This window comes from Stomoxys calcitrans, chromosome 5 (genome assembly GCF_963082655.1).
Source record: "Stomoxys calcitrans chromosome 5, idStoCalc2.1, whole genome shotgun sequence".
Lineage (NCBI taxonomy): Eukaryota > Metazoa > Arthropoda > Insecta > Diptera > Muscidae > Stomoxys > Stomoxys calcitrans.
The window spans coordinates 105,483,095-105,500,784 of NC_081556.1; positions in this window are offsets into that span (position 1 = coordinate 105,483,095).

Here is a 17,690-nt window from a genome sequence, read left to right on the forward strand (position 1 = left end):
CCAAGTTGCAGAAAAACAACGCACTGCCCAAAATTTCGGCGAAATCGGACAAAAAATGCGCCTCTTATGGACCCAAAACCTTAAATCGAGGGATCGGTCTATAAGGCAGCTATATTCAAATCTGTACCGATCTGGGCCAAATTAAAGAAGAACGTTGAAGGGCCTAACACAACTCATTGCCTTTAATTTCAGCGACATCGGACAATAAATGCGCCTTTTATGGTCCCAAAACCTAAAACCGAGATATCGGTCTATAAGGCAGCTATATTCAAATCTGTACCGATCTGGGCTAAATTAAAGAAGGACGTCGATGAGCCTAACACAACCCACTGCTCTAAATTTCGGCGAAATCGGACAAAAAATGCGCCTCTTATAGACCCAAAACCTTAAATCGAGAGATCGGTCTATAAGGCAGCTATATTCAACTCTGGGCCGATCTGGGCCAAACTAAAGAAGAACGTTGAAGGGCCTAACACAACGCTCTGCCCTAAATTTCAGCGACATCGGACAATAAATGCGCCTTTTATGGTCCCAAAACCTAAAACCGAGATATCGGTCTATACGGCAGCTATATCCAAATCTGGACCGATCTGTGCCATATTGCAGAAGTATGTCGAGTATGTATTGTAAGTAAGTATTGTCCCAAATTTCAGCAAAATCGGATAATAATTGTGGCTTTTATGGGCCTTAGACCCTAAATCGGAGGATCGGTCTATATGGCAGAGACGAAGCCTATGGAAATTGGAAAAAATCGGTTCAGACCACTGCAAGAACATTTATTGACCGATTGCCACAATACGGCGCAACGCTTTCCTCCATGTCTAGCACAATATAAATCGGTTCAGATTTAGATAAATCTACCATATATATGTTCGTCCGATTTCCAGTAATATTGCAATAAAATTGTCTTTTGTTAACCGATTTTCTCGAAATTCGGCAGGAGGGATTTTCTCTTGACTCTCAATATTACTGGCGAATTTAATGGAAATCGGTTCAGATTTAGATATAGCTCTCATATATATATATATATATATCGCCCGATTTTAACTTCTAGAGTCACAGCAAGCGCATTTATTGATCCAGACTGTCACAGTATCTGAGGAGTTTGCTCTAAATCGGTTCAGATTTAGATATAGCTCTCATATATATGTTCGTCCGATTTTGAGAAATATTGCAAAAAAGTGATCATTGGTTATCCGATTCTGTCGAAATTTAGCAGGAAGGATTTTCTTATGGCTTTCAATATTACTATTGAATTTCATAGAAATCGGCCCAGATTTAGATATAGCTGTCATATATGTATATCGCTAGATTTTCACCCCAAGAGCCACTGCATGCGCATTGTTTGACCAATCTTGCCAAAATTTTGCACAACGCTTTCCTTGACGACTACCACGTTATCTGAGAAGTTTGCTCGGAATCGGTTCAGAAGTAGATATAGCTCCCATTTATACGTTCATAAGATTTTGGTTAATTTGCCATAATGTTGTCATTTGTCAGCCGTAGTTTTTTGCAGTTTGAACATATTTGCTCGCCGAGGTCCATCAAAATTGGTTCAGAATTGGATAGAGGTCCCATATTGTACTTCTAGGGTAGGTGTGAGGTATTATACAGTCGGCACCCCCAGACTTTTGCCCTTCCTTACTGGTTTTCATTAAATTTCTGATCTTTGCTAGAGTGTAAATAAAAATGTATAGCCAAAATTAATAATTAAAATGTCAAAATGTTTATCGTTTAATTCCATAAACAAGGCCTATTGTTTAGCCTACGGCTATTGTATCGAATGCTGTGGCAACCCTGTTCACGAACATGTAGCATGCATGCATCCAACAGTTCTCAAGCATCATAACTTAACTTTAACTTCTGCCAAAGAAAAGAAAAGAAAACAGTTTGATACCAATAACCAAAAAAGGAGAGATGAGTGGGCGTACAGAGAATACAACAACAACAACAACAAAGGCATAAGAATTTCTCAAGTTATGATATATGATGGTTGTATGTGTGTGTATGAAAGTTGTGGCTGTCCAGCGGTGTTCGCACTTCTCAAACATCCATCCATCCATCCACTCACAAGCACACACAGGCAGACCACTCAAGCACTCTCATACGCAAACGAATGTGCCTCCCTTTAGGCTTCATACAAACAACGATCAACATAAAAAAGTTGCCCTCCCTCCAAAAAAAAAATATATATATATACCAAAGACAATAAAAGAGATGTAGTAAAGAAGAATAAAAAGAAGAACAAGACATAGTCAGCGGGCTCCATGCATAAATTTTAAGTAAAAGCAAGAGAAAATAAACAATTTGCTTGCCGAAAGTGATGAAAATTGAAAAGAACAGAAAAAACTTCGTAGTATCGTATGGAGGGGGGCTATGGTTATACGGAAGCCAATAATAGTAAGAATGACTGACTACAAGGGAGAACCTTTATGTGAATGGGAAATAATAAGAAATGCAAATAACAACAAGCAAACAAGAAAACAACTTGAACAAACAAATAAATTATTATTGAAGGCGGTTAAGCAAAACAGAACAGTGAAAAAAAAAAGTCGGAAATGGCATGAATGGCAGGGTCAAAGCTTATATACCCTTTAGATTAGGGAAACTTAAGCATTTTTTGCAAAGACAAACAAATTGTGTTGACCAAAAAAAGACTTTAGGATAGGGGATACAACATGCATTTAGTCATTCCGTTTGCAACACAACGGAATATCAATTCCGAGCCCCTAAAAAGTATATACAATTCGGATTGTCATAAAATTCTTATATGAGATAACGACGTCCATGTATCTGTCTGTCTTTCCGTCTGTTGTTATCACTCTACAGCCTTCAAAAATTGAGATATTGAGCTAAAATTTTGCATAGATGCGTATTACTTTACTACGACGGTCAAGTTCTTGAACGGGCCTGATGGAATCATATTTGGATACAGCTGTCATACGGGCCGATGCTCTGAGTTATGGTCTTGAGCTCATAAAAGGTCCATTTACTACCCGATTTCGTTGAAAATTGCAACAGTGAGTTGTTCTAAGACCCACGATATCGGAACCGAGCATCGGATCATATACAAGAGAGCCATTGGCAAAAGTTGGGGGTTTAGACCGCGTGTCATGCATTGGGTATATACTGCAGTTGTCAGCCCTATAATGCTATATGATGTTGTGGTCTGGTGGTGTGTAGACAAAAAATCTACCATTACACAAAAACACATGCAATGGGAAAAGCACAGCTAATAGAAAGGGTTGTCGACTTCCATACTATACTCCCAACATATGCACAGAATCACGGGAGTAGTGCAATTTGTGTAGAAAAAAATCTGTCATTACACAAAAGCACATGCATTGGTTAAAGCATAGCTAAAAGACAGGGTTGCCAAGAGTGGTTAATGTGGAATTTATATACATTTTTTTCTTTTTTTCAAAATATACAAAGGTAATTTAGATTTTTGTGGGTTAAAAATTTTTTTAAAAAATTTATTCTTGAAAAATTGACTTCAAATATTTTTTTTAAATCTTATTTTCTCCAAAATTTCCTTAAAATTAAATTATTATAGAAAATGTAATACAAGTTTACATTTTTTTACAATTTCCTTCCTCTTTTCCCACTTCTAAAATCATGCCCCGTACATGGATCCCAAACCAACCTCATTAACCACAAAAGCCAATAGTCAGCAAACTTCAGCAATAGGCGGCAAAACATGAAAAACACATAGTAATGTGAGATAAAAAGATTGTATATATCGATAAACGTGCTTTTCTAGAAAGAAAAATAAAACAAACCGCCATGCATTCCCATAGAGAGTTAAAGAGAAGAAGCGCCAAGAAGAAGAAGATAACACTTTGGCAAACAAAAAATTCTCTTGCACAAAAACTTCCAACATACCGCCAGCCGTAGTAACTCAACACACACAAGGTGAATGAATTGAGAGAATATAGAAACACCACTATGTGTACAACAAAAACAATATAACACAAGTAAAGCAACAGAATGAAGAAAAAAAAAAACAACATACTGAAAGACGAATGGACCGACAAACAAAAATCGTTAAACCATCGATTTTAACACGCGCTGGGCTCTGCCATGTGTGGAGGATGAGCAAAATATTGGAGAGGAAATAAACTCCAGCAAATAAAACACTCAACTTTACAAAACAAAAAAAAAACTGCACTACACATGAGTGTGTGTATGAGTGGTGCCAGAGTAAGAGGTGGTAGGAGAGGAACTAAAAACCAAACAATTACACCGCCCCGACGTCGTCATCATCATCTTGATAGCCAAACACACACACACACACAAAATCAACAAAAACAACTGTGAGATGAGTATGGCATGCCTGCCGGCCAACAATTTGTATTGGAGGTGTAGCTGGAGTTCATGCCTACACACATACTATACACTTGCACATGTGTGTAGTGGAGCCACAGAGAAACAACACAAAAACAAACAACTGAAAATGAACAAAACACAATAATCAACCAACCCACCGACGCAGCTATGGCTGCAGACGTTGGCAACCATCAATGGCAATAGCAGCGACTGAGGCCATAAACTGAAATATGGCAACACAGCGTACACAATGTTGATTATTGACATTACTTTAGTGATGCCACCCCAACACAAAATAATAATGGCTCTGCATTAAGAACCAGCATTGAGAAGACAAGCAAGACGACTTTCATGTGCGTTGATGTCGACGTTATCGATGGGGCCAACTGCGACGCTAACGGCGCCTATGACGACGTCGTCGTCGTCGTCAACATATTGAAGACCACATAAAAACTAAAAGTATTCATAATACACAACACAACAACGTCGAATAAGCAGAAGCAGAAGCAAAAGAAGAAGAAGTAGAAGAAGAAGAGGCAGCAGTTAAGCCAGAAAAACAACAACCCAACACCATAACATGATGAAAAGGAATAACTACACTCGTCGCCCGTCTGTTTGGCAACCTGGCAAAATAGAGTTGGGGGGCGAAAAGGCTCTGCGCTCAGGCAATAGCAAAAAAGACATTGTAAAAGGAAGGAATAAACAAAACGCACAATAAACTGATAACAATCCAACAACCATCAGGAGGCCAAGCACAGTGATTTATGATGTAAAAGGCTGAGCAAAGTTTTGCCTAAAACCCCCTTTACATCCCCATTTTAAGGGATGTGTAATTCTATTAACTATAGAAACTACATACATATAAAATACAATTTGAATAAAATTTATTTGTGCCAGCAAATTTTTGGAACTCATAGGGAAATCTAAAGCGTCCTAGGGTTTTTAAAATTGAGTATTAGGTTAGTTTTTCTTATGAACAGTGAACTAATTGTACTAAATTTTTGTCGATAACAACAGATAATACTTGTTGGTCTCATATAAATACCTATCAACCATCTCATATCAATAAATTGCTATCGAAAAACACCGATAACACATTTTAGTCTAAACAATGATACCAGTTACTAAGACGAGCATTGAAAGAAGAAACCTAGGACCCTCGTAGATCACGTTTGTAAGTCCTTAACAGACTTATGGACAAATGATAGTCTATTGTGATTCCACAATAGTGTCATTATAGTTACTATTTGACTATCGATAACATGCGATTACAACTGATAGACACATTTTGCTCTAAATAGGGCTGAAGGTTATAAAGGCTACTATTTAAAGGGAAAGGTTAGGTGTGATCTTGGACACGAAACTGAATTGACAGTGTCACACTCAGGTGCGTACCGAGAAGGCTCACGGATGTTGGGCACTGTGAAGACGGGCCGTAGGCTCGAAATGGGACCTGAATCCGAGGTACAGTCCACTGGCTCTACAGGAGCGTGATTAGACCAATACTTACTAAGGACTCAGTATTTTGGACCATAAGGACCATACAACAAGTTCAGAAAACATGTTGTCTTGCAATAGGCAGAGCGATGAGGACCACGCCCACTAGGGAACAAGTGGCCCACTGAAAACTATTCTAGATATCCGAAGCCCGCCTTCTGACTAGGCTTCAGGATAGCAAAGGCCTGATAGAGGACACATCCGTCCAGAAGTCCATGTTATTCTCTAACTCCTAAGAAATCAATAGAGACTCCTGCCTATATGACATCATTCAAGCTGGATCCGTCCATATGTACCGAAGGTAAAGAGAAGATCGGTGGGTCTTTAACCCAAAAAACGACGTTCTATGCCTCTTCCTAAGTCCAGAATGATGTCACAGACCTAAAGCCTCCTGTGAAGGTCTTCGCCAGTAGACCGAGGTCATGCTTATTCCGCCCTAAGATAAGTGCTGACCATCTTACGCCACATGACCATTTTTCGAAAGTGTCTACCCTACCGAGGAGTTTGCAGAGATTCTGTGGCATAGCCAATACTCATAAGCAACCAATATATCTTCCCTGCTCCGGTCCTCTCAACCAACTACTGACCCGTTCGTGCATACTGAAGATGCCTTGAGATCGCAGCATTCGATAAAGAAGGACCTCCCAGGAATATAGTCCACCGTTCCGCCTACATCTCGCAGCACATCACCGTATTCGAACTGCCTGGCAGAATAAGAGAGTACCAGGACCTCCCAGGAATGTAGTCCACCCTCCCGCCTACATCTCGCAGCATATCGCCGTATTCGAACTGCCTGGCAGAATAAGAGAGTGCCATGATTCAGAGTTGCTGAACCTTTCAAATGGTCTCGACCGCATATGGCCCTGGTCAATGCCTTCAACTCGGCCTGAAACTCTACGTATATTGCCACAGTCTGACTAGAAAAACGTTCCTGACTCGAAACCCATGAAAGACACTAAACTTGTCCAAAATCTGTATGAATACCTAACACCTAACTCAATAAAGATCCCAGCTCCGGTCCTCTTAACCAATTTTGACCTGTTCGTACATACTGAATGTACGGAGGAGGGAAGATTGCCTTGACCCCAAATAACGTCCAAGTCATCAACAAAGAAGGATCTCCCTGGAATGGAGTCTTTGGTTCCACCTACATATCGCAGCACCTCGCCGTATTCGAACCACTTGGCGGAATAAAAGGGTGCCATTGTTTAGAGAAGCTTCTTACATCCTTGAAATGGTCTCGACCGCATATGGCCCTATGTTAGCGCCTTCAACTCCACAAATATTGTGATAGTCTGACTGAACAGACGTACCAGCCTTAAAATCCCCCGAAAGACACTAAACCCGTCGAAAATCTGTATGACTCCCTAACACTTAACTCAATAAAGATCTCTGCTCTGGTGCCCTCATCCAACTTGGTACAGTTCGTACCTACTGAGGATGCTAAGAAGGGCAGGATGCCTTGAGCCCAATATTCTCCCTTAAGGTAAAGATCTCTGCTCCTGTGCCTTCATCCAACTTGGTACAGTTCGTACATACTGAAGGTGCTAAAAAGGGCAGGATGCCAATATTCTCCCTTTAGGTAACAACATTCGAGTCGATGGATCTTCCTGGGAAGTATATCACCGTATTTGCATGCCTGGCAGAATAAGAAAGTGCCTGAAATTTCGAGAAATGGCTGTTTCGAGACTTCCGCAGCCTGAGAATGATCTTTGTCGTCACAGTACACCAAATATACTTGGATACAAAGGCATCGGATCGGGGGTGTGCTATTTACTTCTTTCTTGGGACACTACTTCGCGCTTTCAAAAGCATTAACACCGTGGTATCACTGCACATTCGCGATCATACTGCGTAAGCTACCTTTGGATGTCTGATGCCAGACCAGACAGCAATAGGTAAGAATAGGTCAAATTAGCGGATTAAACGAATAGCGTATTGTTCCCAGCCTAAACACCCAGCCGCTATCAATCGAGAAGAACGCATTCACCATGTTCTCGACCCTTTTCTGAAAGTTTCCTCTCTAGACGTTTCTGGCCAAGAATAAGTCTCCAAAGAGACATTTCTTCACCTGGAGAAAATGTGGCCCAAAATAAGGACAAAATGTCTGTAACTTGACTGAAGATCAATTAGGCTGCTGAAACCGATGGGTTGCCGCCTGCTCTATTAAAAACCTAAGACTATACGCTGATAAGGCTCAAATCCCTGTCTTTTCTGTGCTTTATTAAGGGGACACCGCCCAGCAAGAAAAATGATCAAAATAACAGCAACCCAGCTAAAGAAAATAAGGCAGCAGAAGCCGACGGGTTACCTGCAAAGCAACTTATGGCCGCAGACGACTCAATAAGTAAAAGTAAACATCGACTAATTTGTGCAATCGCTCAGCAAAAATGAGCAGAATTTTGCTGTAACCTGACTCAAGATCAATGAGGCAGCTGGAGCCGATGATTTCGCAGCTGAGATATGTAAAACCTAAGTCTATACCAGCTATACCAGCTCAGTATCTCTGATGAGGGCCAAAATAAGGACAAAATGACTGTAACGTGACTGAAGATCAATTAGGCAGCTGGAGCCGATGGGCTACCGACTGTGCTATTTAAGCCAATACGCTGATAAGTCTCAATTTCCAGATTCACCTAGGGCAAATGCTTGCCCTATGACGGATCCCACCGTTGCACAGAGATTAGCATATCCGCTTATGACTCTGAACGCCTAGGTTCGAATCCTGGCGAAAAAATCGGAAATTTTGTTAGTGTTGATTTTCTTCTTCTAATGCCGGCGACATTTGTGAGGTACTATGCCATGGACTAAAGCCATGTAAAAACTTCTCCTTACAGAGATGCTGCAATGTGGCGCGCCATTCGGACTCGGCTATAAAAAGGAGGTGCCCTAGCATCGAGCTTAAACTTGAATCGAACAACACTAATTCATATGTGAGAAGTTTGCCCCAGTTCTTTTGTGGAATGCTCATGAGAAAATTTTCATTTTTGATCGCTTATGCCGATTACAGTGACATCTACCAGAATTAAGCTCATAAAAATGGACATAAACCTTTAGAAAAGACCAGAGTATTTGACCACAGGCGATGCAATTTCATATTCGAAGCTTGTTGAATGTCTGGGCTCAGGTCAGTACAGATTTATTTTTACATATTTTTGTATTTTTAAGTCAGAATGCGCTAAAAGTACTCCATCTTCGCTATCTTACTCACTCGCTTGCTTAGCCCACCACAAATCTCAAATAATTTTGCACAATTTTCCTCACTGCCAACCCAGTGTGTCGTCTCTGTGTGTAAGGCCTCCCTTTCAACTCCAAGATTATTACATTCACTAGTCGCTGTCGCCGCAACATATTCTCGCCAACAAACAACGACTGTGGGGAGACCCCAGGGCAGACAAACTCTCTCGAGATTGTTGCTGTTAGCGAGGTTAGGTTGCTGCTGCATTGTTTGTGTGTGCCTTTTTCCAAAGAGACCATTTTAGTAATATCCATCTTTAAATGACGATTTTCAACGAAGAAAAACCAAATAAAAAGAAAAGAAAACATTCTCTAACAAAATCCTCAAGGCAAACTACACAGACGAACAACTCGCCAACTCGTGGAAGCCAGGCATTATTTGAAACAAAAGGCCTAAGTACTTGAAAGGAATGTTGTGTTGGTGGAAAAGACCGACTAATAGAAGTGTGGTGGGAAATATGATGGTAGTCAATGAATGAGTAAGTATGCAGGTTTCAATGAATGCATGCATGAATGAGGAGAGGCCGTGCCAAAAAAATTCTTATAACTAAAACTAGATGATATTCATTCCATTTGGATTTTAATTTCCCCTAATAAAGTCTGATAAAAACAAAAAACGCGTGAAACAAGAAATTTGAAAAGAAAACCTATTGGATTTTCTCCAACTTCTTCTTGATTTCTTTACGTTATTCTCTCAATGTACACTCATGCCCACTTAGAAGTGGAAAGAAAACAACATCTGTTAGTGGGAGTATTGGAAAACATTATGGTGTTTAAGAAATGTGTAATAGCGGCAAGCTAGTGAGTAGTAACTCGAAGGAGAGAGCGAGTAGCAACTCTAAAAAATTCATTCACATTTCTCTCTCTCTCTCTCTCTCTTAGCAGCACCTTGTAACGGGAATACTCTTCAAGACTTTGTGTTAGGGTTGCCACAAGCAATGCATGTTTCATGGAGTATTTGTCAAAAATGAAACACAAAGAAAAGAAAACGAATGGAAATATAATAAAAGTAGCCCATTATTAGGCTGTGTTTTTGTGTGGGCGAACATATACTAAACTCGTTATTCCGTATGAAACACTTTATGATCTTCTCATTCTAAACCGTTGTAATCATCCGCCTGTCAAATTGTCAATAGCGATTAAGCGAATGTATTTATCAGAGATGCTCCTTGCATCTTTCAAACAGTCTCTACCGCATATGATCCGGTGTCAGTGCATTTAAAGTTGCCTGAAACTCTACGTATATTCTCACAAACCCAACGCGCAAAAATTAAAGAATTTTCAACTTTGACGACTGAAATCGAGAGTCATTCTGTGTTGAATAATTTTAGACGTCAAAGCTAAAAATTGTGTCTGTGGGGACGGCAAGATCCTCGCATGTGCCTTGGGCCTGACACTGCAGACGAAATGCCTAGCGAAATCTCTACTCTCTGTATTGAGGCCGGCGGATGTAAGGATAATATCATTAATTTACCAAACAGTGGCGGCTCACCTACCAACCAAACTACACTGTGAGGGGCAACCCCTAGATGTAAGAGAGATTCAAAAAAGTGCCGTACGAGAAGAAACTGTCGCGAGAAGACAACTAAAGTCAATTAGTGAGAGCTACGGCAGGTGGATGCGATGATGTGGGGATATGGTTAACCGACAATGTATACTTCTGAAAATACTTATATTCCTAAAGCGCAGGAAGTTGCAGGCGATGCAGAAAATATAACTTTCCATAGCGAGTAGGGAACTGAAGGCAGCCATTAGCGATGTAACACCTGGAACAGTTCATAGGATGCTGGAGAACGAGAGGAACTAAGCGGCGGTGATATGGTACTCCGAAAAAATATAGCATAGGAAGAAAATCGACATGGACGCAGTAGCGTCAGACACAATGAATATGATTAGTAGGCACTAGATAAGGAGTTCACTTCCAAATACTTGTTATGCGAAAGCTGATCCAAGCTGGAACAAATATACGGGTTGATACAGCGTGGGTGTTTTGCCTTCCAAAAGAGAAAAACTATGGAGAGATGGCTGAATCTAGGCAGAGAGACCCGCCGACTTATCCCAGATCTAAGGATGAGGAGAGGTAGGAGACATAAACTATAATATACTTGAAATGTAATATTCTATAATTAAATTAAATTAAACTAAATTAAATTAAATTAAATTAAATTAAATTAAATTAAATTAAATTAAATTAAATTAAATTAAATTAAATTAAATTAAATTAAATTAAATTAAATTAAATTAAATTAAATTAAATTAAATTAAATTAAATTAAATTAAATTAAATTAAATTAAATTAAATTAAATTAAATTAAATTAAATTAAATTAAATTAAATTAAATTAAATTAAATTAAATTAAATTAAATTATATTATTAATATATTAAATTATATAATTATTATATTAACTTAATTTAATTTAATTAAATTTAGTTATATTAAATTAAATTAATATAAGTAATATTAAATTAATTATTTTATTTTATTTTATTTAAATTTTATATATTTTATTCCATTTCAATTTATTTTATTCTATTTTAAATTATTTTATTTTATTTTATTTTATTTATTTTTGTTTTGTTTTTTATTTATTTTTTTGTATTTATTCACTTTATTTTTATTTTGTGCTCTTTACTCTTATGCCATTGTTTTAGAAGTATTTCTCTTTTCTGCCTCACACTCTCTCTCTCTTTCTCTTCCTTTTCCACACTCTGTTATTTTGGGTTTTACAACTCACCAACTATAAAAGGGTTCACTATCCCTTTTATCTACAATGCCGTATGGCAAGGAGCACACACACACACCCTGCCTCTCTCACTCTCTCTCGTTCTTCTACACTCGACGTTTGCCTGGCACGCGTTTCACTTCACTCAACGACTCTTCCGTATTTCGATAATGCGAGGGTAGTTTAGAGAATTTTCTTTGTTTTTCTTTTCATAGATGGAAAAATTATGCAAATGAGTTTGTTTGTGCTGTGAGCTGCTTGCAACACTATGAAGGCAATGTCTCGATTTGCGTGCTGCGATAAAGAAAGGTTGACGACGATGATGATGATGATGGTTGATATCCATAAAAAGAGGAAAATGTTTTTTTTTTTGCTTTCTTTTAACGTTGATGACTTTTTGACGAGATTTCGATGAAATGATACCTGAACGAATTGACAATGCTGCTGCTTATTAGAAATTGTTACCCTATTCTTTTGATAACAGTCCGAGAGACAAAGGTAAAGGCTGTCGAGCGGTTAGCCTTTGTGAAATGGTGGTGAAAAACAAAAAGAGAGGAGGCAAAAAACAAGGGAAAAAGTTCATTAATTTTGGCGGTTTAACTGGCTTCGGGGTTCAATTGTATTTGGCTTTACTGGCAGAGGATAGTTTGGATAACAGCTTACGTGAAGGATTAGACAATTTATCACGGCTGTACAATAGGGAGACTGGAAATGTACTAAATATGAGGGGGCGAGAGTGGGGAAAGGGCATAATACACGTGGAAAAATTTGCAGGAGCAGTAAACAAATTATTTTTCACAATGTTCCAAAGAGTGTAAGTACCTGGTTGGAAAGTAAGGAAAATACTTTGCATGTATTAGTTCTTTCTGTTTAGCAGACTAGATTTTGTGATCATCTAATCTTTCTTTTTGCATGGGGATGTACAGATGCAGTGAATAAAATTTGATTTCATATGTGCCACAAGGCTTGGTTCATTTTGGTCAAATTTCAATGATGATGGTTTTATACGATAGGATGGATTAGATTGTAAAAAATTTCCATTGACGCAAACAAGTTTATGGCATATTAAAATTGCAATTACTCTTGCGATGATTTACTTCTCATGCGCAACAATTTAATAGGAATTTTGTATCATAAATTTTATATAGAAGAAATATTCCAAAGAATGCATTGATATGTCGTTTAATAGTCCATGCATTTTCTTTTATTGCTTTCTATTAAACTGTGATTTTTAGAACACTTAACAGTCCACATACGCGCATATATAAATCAATATATTTGCTATTAAAATTATTTTAATAGGAGAATAAACTTCAGCCGTTAATGACTTTGATTAGATAAGGACGCAAATGAAAATTAAGAGCGCAAAAAAATGTTAAATCAAAATACAATTAACCTTTAAATTCATTTTTTTTACCATTGCGTTTTGCTATGTCAGTGCTTTATCAATAATTAAGAAAAATCTACCATTAATGAAGCCAGTATATGGTAGTCATAAATCGGTTAATGACAGTTTATTTAAGTGTTTTGATTACGAATGCAGCCATAAGTGGTTAAACAATCATTTGATGAATGATAAGATATTATGGAAGTTTACTAAGCGAAACAATTAAGAAGGCAGTGCAACGGGGGATGGTCGGGCTGGCAATCAGAGGTTGGCTGGTTCTGAAACTAGGAGAACAGCGGGCACATCAGTTTATAACGCCGCATGAGTTTAGGAGCAGGTCGCCGCGCCTCGTCAGTATGCCGTGGAAGCTTAACGGTGCAAGAATGAACGTCACCCTAGAGTGTACTACTAGATTGGCGAATAAGTTGTACGATAAGTGCTGTTCGAATCCCGTTAGTTGCATGAATTTGGAATTTAAGGGTCTACCGGCAGATCATACGATGATATAAGGTGCCCGTCCGATACATTCATGCTTGACGGCTAGAGCGAACGCAAGACATTAAGAACTGATCCATAACGCCCATGAATTCTACCAATTTAGATGCCAGCGGTCCAGAGTGGCGATGCACAACATTGGTCAGATCATGGGCAGTTCTGGTTGCTCGATCGCGCTGAATAAAGAACCGTGGATGATGGTGTTTGAGGATTTCCGGTGGGATGCCGGTCTTTACTGACAGCACATGTAACCCTATTACAATAGTAGATGACATTAACATCAACTGTACGGGGGTTAGCTATAGCCAGAGGGCTGCATTTGTGCAGAAGAGTGATGTGGAGACCACCGTAGCGCAGCGTTTAGCATGTCCGCCAATGACGATGAAAGCATGGGTTTGAATCCTGGCGAGAACATCAGAAAAAAATTTCAGCGGTGGTTTTCCCTTCCTAATGCTGGCAACATTTTCGAGGTACTATGCCATGTAAAACTTCTCTCCAAAAAGGTGTCGTTCGAACTCGGCTATAAAAAGGAGACCCCTTATGGCATAGATCCTCACAAATGTTGCCAGCATTAGGAGGGGATAACCACCGTATTCGCCAGGATTCGAAGCCAGACGTTCAGCATCATAGGCGAACATGGTAACCTCTGCGTTGTGGTTGCCTCCATACGGACACTTATAGGGAGACGGAATAAGAATTGTCTTTAAATTTCTTTAGAATACTGAAAATACAATAGATAACCAGATTGCCAAAATAAACGAGTGGTTGAGTGGGGTTAACGATGTTCCCCTTGGAAAACGTCGAAAGGCCAAACCGAGTAAGTTCAGGAGGAAAACGAAAATAGCCTGATCGATTGGGGCATCAGCTTCGTCCACGTGTTGCAAAAGTATTGAAGGGAGCGGTGACAAGATTTCAGGAAGGCTTACCGGTTTGGCTACCGAGAGGGGAGGAGCTTTGTGGATGCTGGTTTAGCTGACCGAAATTTTACATTTAGAAATTTTGTTGGAAGATATGATTTTAATTTGTATTCCACAAATTACTATAAACAAGCTACCTTATCCATCCATTAATATACATTTCAAAATGTGGCTGAGCTCGAACGCATTTTTATTATTGCCCAACTAATGTGTACATGACTGGCATGGACCTTTGTATCTGAATGTAAAGAAAAAAGGTTATGAAAAGGATACATTCAGTGGTGATTATAAAAATCCACCTAGACATACATTTATATATGTGCTCTATTTTTTCTTCTAACATCCCCTTCATAATTAAGCAGCAGTCATTTTCAGCTGTGAGTCTGCTGCTCTGACATTGCAGAACTACTGCTGTAATAGCAGAACTACTGCTATAATAACAGCCAAAAGTAACTACTAATATTCAGCAGACAGTGATTGCTATTTTCAGCAAAACTTGCTTTTATGAGCTTACCGTCCAGATGTTGGCTTTGTTCCCAGTCTGGGTTTTATACTGACGGAATATGACACCTTTAATGCTTTTCTGTATGACAGAAACTTATCTGCGACAGATTTGTTCGACTCAGGGAGACCCTAGGAATGAAGGCATGTACTGACAGTTTAATTCCGTTTACCCTATATTTGCTTCCATCTCTACTTGATTCTTCATTTGGTTTTTTTATGTCTCCTTCCATTTATATTTCCGTTCTTCATCCCTTTCTTAGCTTTATCCCCCTTTCATTTCATCCCACTTTCCTTTTATCCTTCCTTCCTTTTATTATTCCTTCTATTCTTCCTTTCATCCTTCTATAACTCCTTCTCATCACCCATCCTCCCTTCCATTCATCCTTCCATCCTTTCGTCCATTCTTCCTTCCATCCTTCGATCTATCGATCTGTCCTTTCTTCGGTCTATCCTTCCTTCCATCCATCCTTTTTTCCAACTTCCTTCCATCCTTCCAACCATCCTTCTTTCCATTTTGCCATTCTTCCTACAATCCTATCTTCCAACCTTCCATCCTTTCTTCCATCCTTCCTTTTATTTATACTTCTTCCATCCTTCCTTCCGTCCTTCCTTCCATCCTTCCTTTCATCCTTCCATCCTTCCTTCCTTCCATCCATCCTTCCTTCCATCCTTCCTTCCATCCTTCCTTCCATCCATCCTTCCATCCATCCATCCATCCTTCCTCCATCCTTCCATCCTTCCTTCCATCCTTCTGCCCATCTTTCCATCCTTCCTTCCGTCCTTCCTTCCATCCTTCCTTCCATCCTTCCTTCCATCCTTCCTTCCATCTTTCCTTCCATCCTTCCTTCCATCCTTCCTTCCATCCTTCCTTCCATCCTTCCATCCTTCCATCCTTCCATCCTTCCATCCTTCCTTCCTTCCATCCAACCTTCCATCATTCCTTCCATCCTTCCTTCCATCCTTCCATCCAACCTTCCATCATTCCTTCCATCCTTCCTTCCTTCCATCCTTTCTTCCATCTATCCTTCCTTCTTTCCATCCTTCCTTCCTTCCTTCCATCCTTCCTTCCAACCATTCTTCCATCCTTCCTTCCTTCCATCCTTCCATCCTTCCTTCCATCCTTCCTTCCATCCTACCTTCCATCCTTCCTTCCATCCTTCCTTCCATCCTTCCTTCCATCCTTCCTTCCATCCTTCCTTCCATCCTTCCTTCCATCCTTCCTTCCATCCTTCCTTCCATCCTTCCTTCCATCCTTCCTTCCATCCTTCCTTCCATCCTTCCTTCCATCCTTCCATCCTTCCTTCCATCCTTCCTTCCATCCTTCCTTCCATCCTTCCTTCCATCCTTCCTTCCATCCTTCCTTCCATCCTTCCTTCCATCCTTCCTTCCATCCTTCCTTCCATCCTTCCTTCCATCCTTCCTTCCATCCTTCCTTCCATCCTTCCTTCCATCCTTCCTTCCATCCTTCCTTCCATCCTTCCATCCTTCCTTCCATCCTTCCTTCCATCCTTCCTTCCATCCTTCCTTCCATCCTTCCTTCCATCCTTCCTTCCATCCTTCCTTCCATCCTTCCTTCCATCCTTCCATCCTTCCTTCCATCCTTCCATCCTTCCATCCTTCCATCCTTCCATCCTTCCTTCCTTCCTTCCTTCCATCCTTCCTTCCTTCCATCCTTCCATCCTTCCATCCTTCCATCCTTCCATCCTTCCATCCTTCCTTCCTTCCATCCTTCCATCCTTCCTTCCATCCTTCCATCCATCCTTCCATCCATCCTTCCATCCTTCCTTCCATCCATCCTTCCATCCTTCCTTCCTTCCTTCCTTCCATCCTTCGTTTCATCTTCCTTCCACCTTCCTTCCATCCTTCTTTCCATCCTTCCTTCCATCCTTCCTTCCATCCTTCCTTCCTTCCATCCTTCCTTCCATCCTTCCTTCCTTCCATCCTTCCTTCCCTCTTTCTTCTATCATTCTTTACTTCCATTCTTCCTTCCATATATCCGTCCCCCCTTCTAGCCCTCCTTCCTTCCATCCTTCCAGCATTCTTTCAGTCCTTCCTTCCATTCTTCTTTTCATCATTTCTTTCATCCTTCCATCATTCCTTCCATCATTACTTCCATCAAACCTTCCTTCCTTTCATCCATCCTTCCATCCATTCTTCCCTCCCTCCACCCTTCCTTCCATCTTTCCTTCCGTCCATCTTCCTTCCTCCTTCCCTTTCACCCTTGGTTTCTTTCATCCTTCCTTTCAACCTGCTTTCCACCCTTTCTTTCATCCCTCCATCCTTCCTTTCATCTTCCTTTCCATCCATCCTTCCTTCCATCCTTCCTTCCTTCCTTCCATCCTTCCATCCTTCCATCCTTCCATCCTTCCTTCCATCCTTCCTTCCATCCTTCCTTCCATCCTTCCTTCCATCCTTCCTTCCATCCTTCCATCCTTCCATCCTTCCTTCCATCCTTCCTTCCGTCCATCCTTCCTTCCATCCTTCCTTCCATCAAACCTTCCTTCCATCCATTCTTCCCTATCTCCATCTTTCCTTCCATTTTCCCTCCCTCCATCCTTCCTTCCATCCTTTCGTCCATCTTCCTTCCTCCTTCCCTTTTA